This window comes from Carassius carassius, chromosome 49 (genome assembly GCF_963082965.1).
Source record: "Carassius carassius chromosome 49, fCarCar2.1, whole genome shotgun sequence".
NCBI lineage: Eukaryota > Metazoa > Chordata > Actinopteri > Cypriniformes > Cyprinidae > Carassius > Carassius carassius.
In genome coordinates this window covers 21089643-21108478 of record NC_081803.1, presented here as the reverse complement: position 1 = coordinate 21108478, position 18836 = coordinate 21089643, and the positions used below count along the sequence as shown (strand labels likewise).

At 36.6% G+C, this 18836-nt stretch overlaps 1 protein-coding gene across 3 annotated transcripts in view; it reads left to right on the top strand.

Moving 5' to 3' along the window:
* LOC132132242 (tetratricopeptide repeat protein 28-like) overlaps positions 1-18836 on the top strand; it is a 254837-nt gene that overhangs the window by 165593 nt on the left and 70408 nt on the right. The gene's annotated exons all lie outside the window — the stretch shown is intronic.

The following is an 18836-nucleotide window of genomic DNA, read 5'->3' as shown; positions in this document are numbered from 1 at the left end:
AATGGAGTGGATGAGGAGAATGGTAGACTCTTCTTTTGTGTGTGTGTTTGCTCTGTGCACAGAAATAGTCGCACTGCGTCCTCACTTCTGTTCCTCTTCCTCCTCTCTTCATTACTCACTGCAGCTGTGGAGCTGACCGCGATTCTGGAGCCATTAAAAGCAGAAATGGTGTTTGCAACACGTTCAGCGATGAGCGTTATGTGACTTTGGAACATTTAGTGCAAAATAATGACTTGATTTTATCCATTTGAATTTGATTGTGAAAAGTAGGCTAGGATATTACTGATTAATATTATTATGTTATTATTATTATAATAATACATTTATCATTTACATTAGTCACAAAAATAAATAATCATCTATCTATCTACACTAACTAATGATTATACAATGACATTTAAATTATCATATTAAATCATTAATAATATTTTTAAATGATAAAGTTAGTATTTACATGCTTTTTATTTAGATATGTATATATATATATATATATATATATATATATATAAACTATTTTTAAATGTATATTTTATTACTGTTAATAACAATACATTAAATTATAAAAATAATTATAAAAGTATTATGCATATGTTTATTTATATGTATAATTTTATTTTAATTTCTATACATTAAATTATATATAATACATTATTTATATTTGTGTATGTATGTATAATCAATGCAATATTAACAAAAAATAACTATAAAAATGTATATTCATACTTTATATATATATATATATATATATATATATATATATATATATATATATATATATATAAATATATACCCCCCCCCACACACACACAATTATTACATTAAAATTAATAAGAATTACAGAAGAATAACAAAATAGACAGAAACTTAAAAAAAAAAAACTTTTTAGAAATAGTTAATATGACTTGTGCACTGTTTTGATTCTTTTGGCAAAAATGTTTGTGATTTGGTTTAGAGTGTACTTCACTTCAGTTCTTTCTGCACTCGTCACATTTATACATTTGAACAGTGATATTACGTTATCACATAAACACTCTATATCAAGGCCTGAGATGTTTTTTGAAAGGAAGATGCTGAAGGACATTTGGTGTGGAGTGTTTGTGCTACAGCTTTTATTCATTAGCACGTAAAGTGTCTCTGTGTCAGTACTGAGTGAAAAACTTCAGTTCAGTGGATAATATAGACAGAGGCATACAGTCTTTATCAGTAAAGCATTAGGAATGGATAGAGCTGCTGAAAACGAAGGTGTATCAGTGTATGTGAGAGACTACTAGTGAAACATTCCCCAAGTGTTCGTTCCATTACCCTGGAATCCAAACCAATGAGCTCATGTTATTACATATCATTTTTTTCTCGCCTTGCCTCAGGAAATCTTCTGCTGAGCACCTTGAGACACGATCCTCCTCTGCTTTCCTCTTCTCTCTCGCTCTCGTGAATGTTTAGGTTTGCAGTAGTCTTAACAGTGGACTAATGAAGCAGCACAGCTGTTTTCAACATTGATAATAATCAGACATTTTTCTTGAGCAGCAAATCAGCATAGAAACACACATTCACATAGAAAACAGTTATTTTGAATTTTTATAATATTTCACTATTGTAATGTTTTTAATTTATTTTTTGATCAAATAAAGCTGCATGGGTGGGCAAAAACATAAAAAAACATAACAGAAATAAATTACATTTTAAAATATATTAATATAGAAAAAAGCTATTTTAAATTGTAATAATATTTCATCCTAGACTTGTTGCATATGAAATCAGCACTGGATTTATTGCGTAAGCGCTGAATGCACATTAAAACAATAGATTCAGAGAGCAGCTGGTAAGATATCATGATGAATGACAGAACTCATGTTCTACTCAATGATTCATCTCTGTCAAGATTTAAAGTAAATATAAAATTGCACAGAAAGAATATAATTCAAAGCCAGCACTTTTTCTTCTCAGACACACACAGAAAAAGAGGAGAAATTGATTTTGGGAATGGCATACTACATATTGTTTTTGAAAGAAAGTAATATGCAGTACAAAAATGTATTGAATAATTGTATTTATACTGTATTTCAATTCAATTCAATTCAAGTTTATTTGTATAGCGCTTTTTACAATACAAATCATTACAAAGCAACTTTACAGAAAATTATGTTTCTACAATATTTAGTAGTAGCTAGTAGTTTGTGCACGTTTGACAGGATTTTAGAAAAATAAAAATAATAATAATAATACAAGACGTAGTCAGCTAGATGATGAACTATCAATATTATTAATTAATAGTAATTATAGGATGCAGTCACACATGTAGCAATAATTGTTAGTTCTGTTTGTTGATTCAAGGTTAGCATCATCTGGGGTCCTCTGAGGGTCAGCATCATCTCTTCTCAGGTGTTCTGGATCCAGACTGGAGCTTGTGTAAATCCTAGTTACCACGGGATGTAAATCCCGTGGCAAAACATAGAAACAAAATAGAGACGTCATTAGCATAAAGAATAAAAATGCAGATGCAACTACACTCACAATTTAAGAGATACATTATTCGAATGCTTGGCGAAAGAGATGCGTTTTTAATCTAGATTTAAACAGAGAGAGTGTCTGAACCCCGAACATTATCAGGAAGGCTATTCCAGAGTTTGGGAGCCAAATGTGAAAAAGCTCTACCTCCTTTAGTGGACTTTGCTATCCTAGGAACTACCAAAAGTCCAGCGTTTTGTGACCTTAGGGTGCGTGATGGGTTGTAGCGTGGTAGAAGGCTAGTTAGGTACGCAGGAGCTAAACCATTTAGGGCCTTATAGGTAAGTAATGATAATTTGTAACAGATACGGAACTTAATAGGTAGCCAGTGCAGAGACTGTAAAATTGGGGTAATATGATCATATTTTCTTGACCTGGTAAGGACTCTAGCTGCTGCATTTTGGACTACCTGTAGCTTGTTTATTGACGAAGCAGGACAACCACCTAGAAGTCCATTACAATAGTCCAGTCTAGAGGTCATGAAAGCATGAACTAGCTTTTCTGCATCAGAAACAGATAACATGTTTCGTAGCTTGGCAATGTTTCTAAGATGGAAGAATGCGGTTTTTGTAACATTGGAAATATGATTTTCAAAAGACAAATTGCTGTCTAATATAACACCCAGATTTCTGACTGTAGAGGAAGTAACAGTACATCCGTCTAGTTGCAGATTGTAATCTCATGATTCTGTGTGGTGTTTTTTGGTCCAATAATTAATATCTCTGTCTTATCCGAATTTAATTGGAGAAAATTATTTGTCATCCAATCTTTTACATTTTTAACACACTCTGTTAGCTTAGATAATTGGGAAGTTTCATCTGGTCTCGTTGAAATATATAGCTGAGTATCATCAGCATAACAGTGGAAGCTAATTCCGTATTTTCTAATAATATTACCAAGGGGCAACATGTATATTGAAAATAGAAGGGGACCTAGGACGGATCCTTGTGGCACTCCATATTTTACTGATGATAAATGAGATGACACCCCATTTAAGTAAACAAAATGGTAGAGATCGGACAGGTAGGATCTAAACCATCTTAGAGCCTGCCCTTGAATACCTGTATAGTTTTGTAATCGATCTATGAGTATGTCATGATCTATGGTGTCGAACGCAGCACTAAGATCAAGTAAGACTAGAAATGAGATGCAGCCTTGATCTGACGCAAGAAGCAGGTCATTTGTAATTTTAACAAGTGCAGTTTCTGTGCTATGGTGGGGCCTAAAACCTGAAATTCTTCATACAGATCATTTTTATGCAGGAAGGTGCTCAATTGAGCAGACACAACTTTTTCTAAAATTTTAGACATAAATGGAAGATTTGAAATAGGCCTATAATTTGCCAGTACACTAGGATCTAGTTTTGGTTTCTTAATAAGAGGCTTGATAACCGCCAGCTTGAATGGTTTTGGGACGTGACCTAAAGATAACGACGAGTTAATGATATTGAGAAGCGGTTCTTCGGCTACAGGTAACAGCTCTTTTAGTAATTTAGTGGGTACAGGATCTAATAAACATGTTGTTGGTTTAGATACAGTGATAAGTTTATTTAGCTCTTCCTGTCCTATATTTGTAAAGCACTGCAGTTTATTTTTGGGTGCGATGGATGAAACTGAAGTGTTAGACGCTGTAGAATCTACATTCGCTATTGTATTTCTAATGTTATCTATTTTATCAGTGAAGAAATTCATAAAGTCATTACTATTTAACGTTGGTGGAATATTTGAATCAGGTGGCGTCTGGTAATTTGTTAATTTAGCCACTGTGCTAAATAAAAACCTTGGATTGTTTTGGTTATTTTCAATGAGTTTGTGTATATGCTCTGCCCTAGCAGTTTTTAGAGCCTGTCTATAGCTGGAGATACTGTTTTTCCATGCAATTTTAAAAACTTCCAAGTTAGTTTTTCTCCATTTGCGTTCAAGACTACGAGTTACTTTCTTGAGAGAGTGAGTATTACTGTTATACCATGGCACAGTACGTTTTTCTCTAACCTTTTTCAATTTGATGGGGGCAACAGCTTCTAATGTATTAGAGAAAATAGTGCCCATGTTGTCAGTAATTTCGTCTAATTCATGTGTATTTTTGGGTACAAATAGCAGTTGAGATAGATCAGGCAGGTTATTTGCAAATCTGTCTTTGGTGGCTGGAACAATAGTTCTGCCCAGACGGTAACGCTGAGACATATAGTTAATATCAGTTATACGCAGCATGCACGATACAAGGAAATGGTCTGTAATATCATCACATTGGGGTACAATATCTATAGCAGTAAGATCGATTCCATGCGATATAATTAGATCTAGTGTATGATTAAAACGATGAGTGGGCCCGGTGACATTTTGCTTGACTCCAAAGGAGTTTATTAGGTCAGTAAACGCAAGTCCTAATGTATCATTTGCATTATCAACGTGAATATTAAAATCTCCCATGATTAGCGCCTTATCAACTGTAACTAGAAGGTCTGAGAGGAAATCTGCAAATTCTTTTAGGAATTCTGTATACGGCCCTGGTGGTCTATACACAGTAGCCAGAGCAAGAGATACATTAGATTTCTTTTGCATGTCTGACAGTGTAACATTTAGCAGAAGTATTTCAAAAGAGTTAAACCTGTATCCTGTTTTCTGGGTAACGTTGAGAATATCACTATATATTGTTGCAACACCTCCTCCACGACCAGTCTGATGGGGCTCATGCTTATAACAGTAGTTTGGTGGAGTAGACTCATTTAGACCAAAATAATCATTTGGTTTTAGCCAGGTTTCAGTCAAGCAGAGTACATCAAAACTATTTTCTGTGATCATTTCATTTACAATAACTGCTTTGGGTGTGAGTGATCTAATATTTATGAGCCCAAACTTTAAAAATTGTTTTTGTTCATTTACTTTACATTTTTCTGGTTTAATTACGATAAGATTTTTTCTAGATCCTACATTATATTTTGACCTCACTATTCGGGGAACAGACACAGTCTTAATAGTTTTTACAGCACAAGTACTTTTATCATTTAAGCGGGTGGAACAAAACTCATCATAATAGTTATTAGAGAATTGTCTTACTAGTCACATGGAGCGAAGTGTCCTGGAGATGTTGTCAGAGAGCAGCTCCGCTCCGATTCTGCTGGGGTGTAATCCATCAGCGCGAAACAGCCTAGGACGCTCCCAGAAAAGATTCCAGTTATTAACAAATAGCAGTTTCTGTTCTTTACACCATGACAACAGCCATTCATTTAAAGCAAAAAGTCTACTGAACCTTTCGTGTCCTCGTCGATACGTGGGCAGTGGTCCTGACACGACGATCGTCGCCGCGGGCGTCGTGCTGCGAACCGTCTCGATCAGGCTGCTGAAGTCCCTCTTCAGCGTCTCCGTCTGCCGCAGCGTGGTGTTGTTAACCCCGGCGTGAAGCACGACCGCTCTGGGGCTCTCGTCGACCTTCAGGATCGCGGGTATCTGCGCAGAAACATCGAGAACACGAGCACCAGGCAAACAATGAGTGTGCACTTTACCTTCGGCTAACGTAGCACTTACGTGTCGGACGATGGAGTCTCCGATGATCACAGCGTCGCGTCCTGTCTCGCGGAGGGGAGCGAAGCGGTTCCGGATGGAGATGTCGAAGGCAGGAGGGGGAGAAGTCGTCGCCCAGGACCCGGCTCGCGTCCTCCGCTGTGGATGCACCCAGGGTCCGTGGTTTCCCGGCGTCGCAGTGAAGGACATCTGGGAAGATCGCGTCCTGGGTGCACCGGGCCTGTGCAGAGAAACACACGGAGTAGACGTGGTGGGACTGTTAACAGATCGCTGTATACTTACCCCGGACTTGTGAGCGTCAGCCCGGGATGATTCCAGCGCGGTTCTCCGCTCTCTCAGCTGGGCCTGCCTCACCTCCAGGTCGCGAATCTGCTTTCCCACGGCCTCGAGCTCGAGCTGCACAGAGTGGAGACATTCATCCGCCATTAAAGCAAGTAACAGTGAGTACAGCAGTGGTAATGTGTGTGAATAGAGTATTAGCAATGTTAGCGCAGTTAGCTGCAACCACGCCGCTGATGCTAACGGGCTAAAAGCTAATAGCGGACCCGGGAGATCAAAATAAAACTAGTGATAGCGAGGCTCTCTGATTGTTTTTGTTGTAGAATACAATAGAGGATATATTCACACGTTATATAAACGGAAACGATGATGTATACAATTGATTTTTGAGTTAAAAATAGTCAATGAAAAGAATATAGTGACGGAGCTCAAACGCAGTACAGCCGCCAACAACAAACAGGAAGTGACCTTATCTGTTCATTGTTTTTCTGTATTTATACTGTATCAAAGCACACTGCGTGGAAAACTGTATCCCATAATGCAATATGCTCAACATCACCTTCATTTCTATAGTGAAGAATTAACTAGATTTTTTTTCCTTTTTAAATCTTCTTTATGTAATTTGATTCTACTGACAAAAGGACATTTATTTTACATGAAATTGGGTCAAAAATGCTGAATAAATATATATATATTTTTCTGATAAGACAATGTCATGAAGTTATATGACAGTATTGTAGCATACTACTTTCTGTTTAAACAAATAACAGACAGAATTCAGTATTTGAACTACTTTTTAATTATATACTGTATACACTGCTGTTTAAAGTTCTGGGCTAAGTTTTGATGTTTTTGCCATCCCAGGCTGCATTTATTTGATCAAAAATACATAAAAAACTATATTATTGTGAAAGATTATTACAATTTAAAATAAATGATTTCTATGTGAATATATTGTAAAATGTAATGTATTTCTGTGATGTACAGCTGTATTTTCAGCATCATTCCTCCAGTCTTCAGTGTCACTTGATCCTTCAGAAACCATTCCAATATTATTATTATTATCAGCGTTAAACACAGTGGGAGATTTTTCCAGGATTTTTTGAGGAATTAAAAGTTAAACTGCATTATTTAAAATCGAAATATTTAGTAACATTATAAAAGCCTTTACTCTCACTTTTGATCAGTTGAATGCATTCTTGCTGAATAAAAAGTATACATTTATGAACAAATATCAGGCAGTATTAACTATAAACTGCACAGTATGCATTTATTCTGTTGCAAACAAAACAGATGTCTTTTTTCTCATTTTCTCCATCCACCTCCTTAGTTTGAATCGTTATTTCTCTCTTTCTCTTCCACACACACATACTGTCTCATTTCATGATGTTTGAAACACTCTGCAGTTGTTACTCTCTAGCAGTTCAAGCGAGCGTAGCGCGGGCTGGCCGTTTAATCTCTTTTAGGTAACATATTGTTCTTATATTCATTAAGCAGAGCACTTCAGAATATGACAGCAGTTGTAATTGGTTTGGTTTCATCTTGTTAAAATGCATTCATTATGCGAGGGGTCCTGGGCTTCTTTGTGCGTGGAGAACACAGAGCTGCACTGTCTGCCTGTCTGTAATTGTGAGCCGCAGTCACTGTCAGCCGCTTAATCAAAGCCAATGCAGAGAGGACATGCTCCATTTGGGACCATTTGAGGATTTCCATCTTCCTCACAGGTAGGGATAAATAGCAGACGCTCTCGCTGATGACACGTGTGTGTGTGTGTGTGTGGAGGTTATTGAGGTTTTATTGTGTCTGTTACTGCTGAATTGTGATCCGGATCAGATATTGAGTGCAATGATGACTTTTGAGCGTTATTGAGAGATTAAGAAGATTCCAGGAAGATGAAGAGGGAACGGGAAATTGCTCCATCCTATTTCCTCTTCCTGTCACAACCTTTGCCTGAAGCACCTGCCATTTAGATTTTATCACACAATATAGACGTCTTAAAGTCTGTTTACTCAGAGACGCGTGTGTGTTTTAAAGGTCATTAGTAGCTGTGATGCTGTATATTCGCCTCAGGCAGGATTTCTCAGGTTATGAAGGAAAACTCGGCTCAGGTGAGGCGAAGATCAGGGATGCTCTCATGGGCCCTGTTCTCTGTCTGTGTGTGTGTGTGTGTGTGTGTGTGTGTGAAACCAGCCATCTATTGGTCTGTATGTGCATTTATGTGCGTACACTCTTAATTTGCATGCATATGCTGTATATACTGTATGTGTGCATGCAGTTCTGCAGCAGTTAAAATTATGTTCTCACCGAGGAACAAATGCACCGGTGTCAGAGAGATGAATAGTGTTTCTGATATTGACTGTTTGTTGTATTTTAAAGAGTCTTCAGCCTCCAAAGAAGCTCCTTTCTCATTACATATGGATAAATTGCAGAGTAATACAAGTATTTTTTGTATATATATATATTTTTTTTTAAATATTTTTCATATTTATTATGTACTCTCTCTCTCTCTCTCTCTCTATATATATATATATATGTATATATATATATATATATATATATATATATAGTAAATACATACACATACAAGAGGAAAATATGACTTAAATTTTAAACTGAAAACAGAGTATGTTAATAAAATCTAAAATAGTTATAGTTTGAATATAAGTATATAGGCAAAACAAAAATGTTCATTTTAAGTGCAAAGTAACAGACTTTATTAGACTGTATAGACCTAAAATGGATTAAATACACTGGAAAAATATCCAATCGTTTCCTTTGAGTCCAGAACACATTTGTGTCAGCGTTAATGGCCTCTCATTGACACGCTCCATACAAGCACATCAAATCAAAGCAGGAGGCTTTCTTCCACAGAGCCGTGAGCCGTGAGCCGTGGTGTGGTCGGCCGTAATGAGCCGTGGTGTGTGGATGAGTCGTTTGAGTAACTGACCCTCCTCTACACGGCAGCGCTAGCTACGGCTAGAGGAGCGCCGTCCGACTGGAGTGACCAAGCACAGAGTCATTTAAAGGCCTGGAATTGCATCCTGCACTGAGGTCGATCGATGGCACGCCTGTCAGAAAGATGAATGGGAGCTTTAGGGACTCCATTTTAATGAAGGCAGAGCGAGAGAGAGAGAGCGAAGTTGTGTAGTCATGTGTGTAGTCGTGTTGTGTAAAGATACTCCTGTAGCAAGCTCTCTGTAGGTCAAGCCACTTCTGAACTGATGGAGACCTGCCCTCCATCACCATTCATCAGCCTTAAACCCATTTCTCCCTTCTTCACACTGTTCGGCCTCAGTCAGGGTCAATGCAGAGACTCCACAAAGAAACGTTACTGGATTTTTTTTCTTCTAGTTTATAAACTTATAAACAATTACATTATAAATAAGAATATATACATGTTACGGGCGTCACAGTTCGGTTCATGCAGTCAGACGACAAATACAGTCAGTTATAGGTGATCAATCCAGACAGGTGCGCACGCAGTTTTGCAACTCTAACCATCATGACAGAAATGAGTTGAACAAGAGACATCTATGCACCAATCCCAAAGTCAGCCATGTGGGTCAAGTTTTGGATTCTAGAGATGCTGCAATGCAATCATTTCCCAAAATGTAGTTTGTGTGGATTTTTTTTTAAGTCTGTAAAGGGGACAAAATATTGTACCAGACAGATTAAGCTCACTATTCGCAATGCTCAAATTCGCTGATTTATTCAAGTGAGTGTCTTCTCGAGTGAGTCATTGAGTCATTCCCTCAGTTGATTAATTCATAAACACTGATTCATTCAGGAACGAAAATACACCTTCTGTTTTTAGCTCAGAGATACACAACAGTTAATTCTGCTGCTACTTTAAAACTATTTTCATTTGGCTGAGTAAAAACACAAACTAACCAGCAAGTTTGTGCGTAAAATATAAGTTACTTCTTGTTTATCGAACTGTTGTATAAAAGCAATGTCACATTCGCAGTTCTTCTGCACTCAAAATAACCTTTAGCCTCGATGCTCGGATGTCATTGCATTACTACTTGGTTTTGGTTTGTTGTTACATGCAGTGTTGTTATTTGATGACTCTACTGCGCCCCTGCAGGTCTGGAGTCACTCTGGGGTTGATGAAAGCTGCAGCAGGAACAGAGTAACCCATTAGTCAGTCAAAATGTGTAGCTTTTTTACACCCTGAGGTTTGTGAGGTGTGATTGTTCCTCAGGAGGAGAGGAGAGAAGAGGGAGGTGATGGATTATATGAGAGTTTCTCTCCAGAGGTCCGCGCTGCACTCTCTCGGACCATGGGCCGCTCTGTTCACATGTTAATGTCAGAGATCAATAGAGCTGATCTCTGGGTGGGTTTGAGTCTCAGTGTGTGTGTGTCACTGCTGAGATGAGTCTAAATAAGTCAAACATTGTTAGGAAAGTGAATTGCACATCTTGGTCAAAGAGAGAAAAAACAACTGATATTCCAATTCTTCCATTCCAAACAGATTATATCATTTTTGGCACCGTATATATATATATATATATATATATATATATATATATATATATATATATATATGCAGACTTGCATGAAACTGTTAAAGTCTCAGAGCTGTTTTTAATCAGTTGATCAGGTTATAAATCCATTCAAATGGCTTCATGGCTGACTTGTCTTTTTGTGAGCGTGCTCTTCGTCTCTTTCTCTCGCTCTGTTTTTCTTTTTCTTGCTATTTGCACATGAGCATTGCATTTCTCTACAACATACACACTGCAGTTAATCCCATTCATTTTGGTTATCAGTGGTATTGCATTAGAGGTGACATGATATTAAGTCACTTATATCAGTGGGTTTCAACTGGTGAGTTCTGATCAGATCATGGACAACAGGGAGAAACTATTCAAAATGCAATCAATATTTAAACTAAGGAAAAAAAGAAAACATGACTCTGGTTATGTTAGGTACAGGTTCACTAGGTTCAAATATGATTTATTGCAATTCAAGAGACGTTTAGAAAGAGAAATGTAAATTTTGACATATCCATGTTTGTGTTTAAAAATATATTAATTTAGTATATAAACATGTTATTTTTGTGTTATTTTAGAACATATTATTTAGTATATAAACTTATTTTATTTAGTATTTATAGAATTATAAATATATATTTTTTATATTCTAAAATATATTTTTGAATTATATTCTATTATATTTTTATTAGTGTTTTATTTTTTATTATTCTCATTCTAGTTTTAGTTTACATTTTAGTACTGTTATGTGCCTTTGTTGTTATTATTATTATTCTTTTAATATTTCAGTTTAGTTTTGTTATTTTTATTTCCGTTTGAGTTCAAAACCAGAAGCACTTTTATTAATTTTGTCAGTAATATCTGACACCAAGCAGGTTAAACATTGAGCATCCATGGTTCTTATTTACAGCCACAAGACGCCAAGCGTAGCTGCAGTTATCACTGTATAAACATGGCGATTTTGGAAGTGATTCCTATGGGATGATGATTTAGGACATTCACTGCCACATCAAAATGCAGTCGACACTCCCAAACCGTTCAGTGATATTCAGTTGGCTAAGGCAAGGCTTGTTAGTCGAGCAGCAAGACTTCTGCAGAGAAGGTCACAACTGTGATATTCATTCTTTGGGAGCTTGGCGTTGTAAAAATGGTGCCGCATCCCAGAGGAGGATTTGCATTTTTTCAGGCTGAGGGAATGTTCTTAAGCAAACCCTGCTGACACGCTGCCAGAGAACACAGCGGCTGGCCGTCCACTCCTCACAGCCGCTGACTCTGCTTTCTTTTCCACTTTGTCTTTCTTTTGTGGCTGTATATCTCTCTGTGTGGATTACACACTCTCTGTCTCGCTCTTTCATTTCAGAACTGACCTTCAAGATCCAGTTCCCCATTCCACATATTCACTGCACTACATTTGGGAAACAAAACATACTTTCTTTACATTACCTGTACTAGCTTACTGCATACAATATACTGTCCATTAGGTTTACAGCAGATGCTACACGGTAAACACTGACTAGTCAGCAAATTTTCTGGTCAACTAGTAAAAATGAGAACCCATTACTGTGTATTGTCTACTAGTTTATTATAGTATGTAAAGCTGTATGTAATGACACATGTTTTAAACTTGCTTAACTACAGATGTATGTACTACAGTTTAAAATATTTCTTGTAATTTTAAAACCAAATTTGTGTCAAGGTGTTTTTTACACTACAATTCAAAGTCGAGGGCATTGGATTGTAGCCTGCATTTATTTGATGCCTTTACTGTCACTTTTGATCAAATTAATGCAATCTTGCTTACTGATTTCAAACTTTTGAATTTATTAAAAAGCCCAGAGTATGTAGTATGCATAGTAACCCTAAAGCTAACGCTAACACAAACGGCATCACCATCAGCGTTCCCTCATCTACAGATCCATCTCATTTACCCACAAGCCCAGAGAAAACAATATGCAATCTGTGACATCACCTCAACCTCAGTCGAAAAGGCCGAGGAAACCTACCTAATCACATTTCCTTAAAATGCCGGAGAGGAACAAATTGTTTAAGCGGAGTGTAATGAATTGAACAGCAGATGCCAGGCCTCAGTAATGTGCTCAGACAGGCAGCCGTAAAACAAAAAATCTTGTTGACAATTTTTTGCACGAAGCAATTCCTCCTGGCAAGACGGCCTGAGCGGGGCCTCCCACAATTCCCACATGTAAACAGATGAAAACGAGATCGCGAGAAAACCAAAGACAACACAGCAGCCTCCGCAGCCAGCTGGGCTGACAAGTGTTTGATTTCCCAAAAGAGGCCCGGGTCACTGGGGTACTCCTGTGCTCACTGACGGCTCCGGAGACAGGACTGAAGGAAGACTGATCCAGTTTACTCATCTTTGTATGGATGTCTGATTTCTAAGGCGCACGTCAGCCCTGGAGTAATCCATATCCCATTTCATTTCTTCTCTCATTTCGTCAATTTGGGTGGCGAAAAGATAAGACAGAGATATGACACTGCTCTTCCTCTGCTCTTTAATCAGGGTACGGCACGTCACACATCATCCAGCATCCCATAATGCAGTTCACCTAGCCATACGAGATCTGACATACTATTGTAAAAAATACATATGTTTACAATAGTATGTCAGATAAACATTGCAATAAATGTAATTTAGGATGCTTATAAAACTTCCATTCCAAATTTTTCTTTTGAGAGCAAATGTGTATCACCTGGATCTTTGATTGTCTCATTTAAACTGTCTTCTGTCCGTCCCTTTCTGGTTCTTTCCTTTTCACCTCCTTCAGCTGGTTGTGAATTCACAGTTCACGGTGTCTGTACCCTCAGAACAGGATCTGAAGCCGCTCGAGGACACATTGTATAAACGAAGTGCTGAGCTAGATGTCAGCCTTTGAAGGCGCTCAGGTGTGGCGACAGGCAGAATAATCCTCACTTAGGTCTGGCAATGCGGAAAAATTGCCGGTTTACCACAAACCCTGCGGTCTTCTGAATGACCCGGCGTCCTCAGAAGAGACTGCAATTATTATCTCAGAGGGGTTCCTGTTGTCTCGTTGATTGCTCGATGTCCCATTACGATGTAAATATTTACGTGAGCATGCTGACATTTTACCACTGGGTCAAGACTTGAGCTTGACAGCCATGCAGCCCTCGGGTGAAACTTTTACAGGATCTTTGTCTTTATCTGTCTGTTCCCAATAAAGCCGTTTTTGCCCAGCAGGGTTTTTTTTCTTTCTGTGCTGTCATGTTGCGAGTTTCTATGAGAGCGTTGCACGTGATCATTGTCGAGTCATTCGATCTCTAGATCAGTGTGCATCTGACAAAACAGCACCAATGCATCCTTGAAAACTTCACAGCGTTTCCCTTGCTTTGATTCCCTCCATCCCTTCGAAAACTACCCTCCCAGAAACAAAGGATTTGCATTCTACGTACATTTATCACTGTCAAAGCAATGCAGCGCCACAGCCGAAAATATCAGAGCGGTGAGGAAAAAAGAGAGAAAAACTCCTGTTGAGTCATTGCCTTTTATGGAAAAATCAAATCAAACCCATCGATCTAATTACACAAAGACTTGGCATGCTGATGGTAATTGTGAGGAACAAATACGTTGGAAAGGGCACAGATACCTCAAAGGTGGAGATCTGTACTGAAACGGCTGAAAGTGTCTTCAAGGTGAAGTGTGAATCTCACTAAAAGTGATTTTTATCTGGTTCCCAGCTGTGCAATGAGAGGGAATAACATGATTTTCTAAAAAAATATCAGTTTAGAAGCCATAAATGTGTGTGCAATTATAGGAATATTTGTAAGGCTAAAACAAAATCCAGTGCAATGCCTATTTAGCATTTCTAAGCATCAAATTAAGAGAAATGTTGACTATATACTTTAAATTTCATTCACTTTAAAATAATGATTAATAAAATTTTCTCTATTGACGAATTTTTTTTTTCTGATAACTCTTAAAATCAGACCTAATGTGAGATACAATGTTGTTAATCAAGAGTATTTGCTTTTATTGAAGCCATCAGCCTGCATTATTTAATTAATTATAATTAATTATTAATAAATTAATTTATTTATTTATTTATTTTGAATAATCACGTTTAACAGAATCAGTAGTCACACCAAAAGAACACTTTAGTGCCCTCCTACTTCTTGAGTATTTGTATATAAATGCATATTTTGCATTAAACATGCCATATGTTGTTTATATATACATAATCAACATCTTTAGATCGATAATTTCATATTTGTCTGTGAACTATGAGAAACCGTCAGTCCGCATTTTCAACTTATCCTTTAAATTATCATGTTTAACAGTGCAATTGCTGGTGAAAAACTACAGTACCCATGATTCTGCAGAGGAAATCCACCAATCAGAAAATCGCTATGTGTAAATCACATCCAAAGAATGCTTTAATGCGCGCCTTAATATTTGTACCTAAAGATTATTTTATAATATATATATTTGTAGCAATAGCCAAAAAACCTTGTTTGGGTCAAAATTATAGATTTTTCTTTTATGCCAAAAATCATTAGGATATTAAGTAAAGATCATGTTCCATGAAGATATTTTGTCAATTTCCTAGCATAAATATACATTTTGGATTAGTAATATGCATTGCTAAGAATTCATTTGGACAATTTTAAAGGCGATTTTCTCTATATTTTCAAATAGTTGTATCTCGGCCAAATATTGTCCTCCAAACAAACCACACATCAATGGAAAGCTTATTTATTCAGATTTCAGACGATGTATAAATCTCAATTTCGAAAAATGTACACTTAAGACTGGTTTTGTGGTCCAGGGTCACACATATAAAATTTTGTCATATATTCAAATACTTTTTTTTGCTTCAAATCAAACTCTGTAGTGTTTGATTCTCCTCATAGCTGACTGGTTTGGATCATGGCTTATATCACTTTTTACAAAGATTTTTTTTTTAACTCTATGACAAAATATGAATGGAAAAATACTTCAGGATCCAATGCTGCTAAAAAAGAGCCCTGTTGTACTCTACTTGTATGCTTGCATATATTTATGCTTATTAGACTGTCAAATTGCTAGCTTAAATTAACATTTAGTCATTAATCAAATGTTTTTAATCCAAACTGATTTACAAATGAGGAACAGTTTATCATTAAAACCAACAATTTACGCCATTAACAATGCTAAGCTTCCAGTGTAACCAGTAGCATAGCTTAGCAACATGCTAAAGTCAAACTGTGTGTGGAGTTCAGTGGTGTGTGTGTTTGCGAGTGTGTGTGAGCGTATGCATGGCTAACACATCGGGTACTGTACCTGGCGAGGGGTTAATGAGTTGCTAATGAAACACATGGCTAGCAGCTAATTAGATGTGACCTGTTTTCCTGAAACTTTACCTCACGGTTGACAGCTCGTATGCTAATGTGCTAATCCACCTGCCGTCACTGTAAAATCTGTGTTCTTTTACAGTGTTATTTATTATTTTAGCTATGTATAGTTTGAAGTCACAACTTTTGAAGTAGATGCAATATTCCTGTCAAGGTCTCGCTAATTCGGCTCTAAATATGGCTGTAGCTTATTATAGGAGATGTCAGAATTGTGATTCATTTCAAACACGTCAGCCTGACCTGGCGTCTCCTTTGATATCTTTACAAGCGTTTTAATGATCTCTGACTCTGGAGTATCTTCTGTGAGAAATCCTCAAAATAAACCAGATGTTTTACTCATTAAAATGAGTGTGAAGTTTTATTCTCACGGTTTCATCCAAAATCAGAAAGCATATCTCAAGTCCTGGGTCATATTTCACCTCAAAATCAAGAGAAAAAAATGTATATTGTATAATTTTTAAAAAGAAAAATATTGTTATTGTCTGTCTGAATACATATAGTTTATATTTTATTATATTTATTTCTATATTGTTACATAAATATATATTTATTTGCTTTTCACAACTATAGCATTACTTGTATTATGCAATGCTTTATACATAAATTAACAATTTAGTAATGTATTTAATTTTTTAAAGTTGTAAAATTTAATATATACGTATAAATATGTGTGTGTGTGTGTGTGTGTTTGTGTGTGTGTGTGTATGTGTGTGTGTGTGTGTGTGTGTGTAAATTATTATTTAATGGAGGCAAAAGTAATTAGTATAAAATATAATTAAATATAATTAATATAATTACATATACATAATATAATTAAATATAAACTGAAATTATATATACATATATATATAAAATCACAGTTTATATTTTATTACATTTATTCATATATTATTTTATTTCAATGTATATATTTATTTATTTTTCACAGACTTGTACAATTTATTTGTATTATTGCATTACATTGTTTTTTAACTTGAAAAAATGAAAGGAAAAATAAGATGATGTTTAATTCTAATAATTAAAAATAAGTTTTTTATTGAAATATGACTTGTGCTCACTCATCTGTAATGCTTTTGCATCCGCTGTAATGTGCGTGTTTTGTATGCAGCAGGTCAGTGCTGGGGATCTGGCCGTCTGCGGCGGAGTGCATTAGCTCCAGGGCGTTATACATGTTTATCGATCTGCTGTCAGGCCTGACTGAAGCCCGACTGGCACAGGAGCGCTTCTGGTAGACAGACGAGCATCAGAACCCACCAGAGAAACCAGAACAACTACTCCAAATGAAGACATTCTCAACAAAACCTGCCCCAGAGGTGTAAATTACACCGGAACGGGTCTTTTCACCATTCCTTTCACGAGTTAATCTCCCCTCTCGCTGCACGAGCTTCCTCGTTAATGTGGCATAATTAGCAGGTGTCTGGTTTGTTAACATCAGGAGCGCGAAGAATGCGCGAGGGCTTTGAGGCGAGTTATTGACAACAAAGACGCTCCCCTTTGTTGACGTTGGAGTCGTCTCATTCAGAGCATCGTGTGGGCGAACAGGCCTGTCGGAAATCTCATGGTGAGCTGAATGAGTGGCAGTAGATTGTGGATGTTTTCCGGTGTACGTTCTCCCTTGGGAAACACTCGCAGCATGGGATAGAAACGACTAAAGATGCTAATAAAGCCTTTTAAATAATTCATCTCTTCATCTTAAACCTGCCGCCTCCAGGGCTGCGGGAAACACTCATCAGCCTCTCACATCTCTGCCGATTCTCACTTTTCACTCGTTTTTATCCATTATCGCATCCCTCTCTCCCTGTCACACTCCTCCTTCACCTTGGCTTTCTTGTTTGTCATCTCGTCTTCTCCATCTCTCTCTCTGCCCTGCGCTGATAGTGCTCGAGATGTTTTATTTACATCATTGTCAGGATGATTTCCTGGAGGTAAATTCAGATCTGAGAGTTCCTCTCCCTCAGGAGCGGCGCAGGAGTCGAGCGCGGTGGCCACCTTATGATTTGACTGCTGCGTTTGTGCGTTATCACTGCATTTCTGTCACACGCTTCCTCCATGGCAACATGCATTGCTGCTGAAGTGTCTCTAAAACACATCTTGTGAGCCCAGCGTGGGTTGCTTTATATATATCACAGGGAAACAAGATATCTTAATTATAATATAGAATTGGTATGGGGTTGCTAGGGTGTTTTGAGTGTGAAAGATATGACTTGGGCCTTCATTAACTGTTTTATTAAGTTGCAAATTAAATGTTTTAATACTTGATTTTTTTATATTTATATTACAGTATTGCTACTACTATTACTATTTAAAAATGTAATAATCTTGCATTATTGATATTTTCTTTACATATAATAATAAAAAATAATCCTCGATATGGCTTGGGCCTTCATTAGCTATGTTTCCATCCAAGTTGCAAATTTAAATGTAATAATATTTATTTTTAATAATAATAATAATAATAATAAAATAAAATGTGATTTTTTTATATGTATTATATATATTTTTTATTACAATATTACTATATCCATTCACATTTATTAAATTATTTTGTATTTTTTAAATATTTGGATGTGTGCTTAAATATGTCTGTTAAATAATAAAAATAAATCATACACATGCACACATTATATATATATATATATATATATATTACATACAATGCTAAAAATAACTA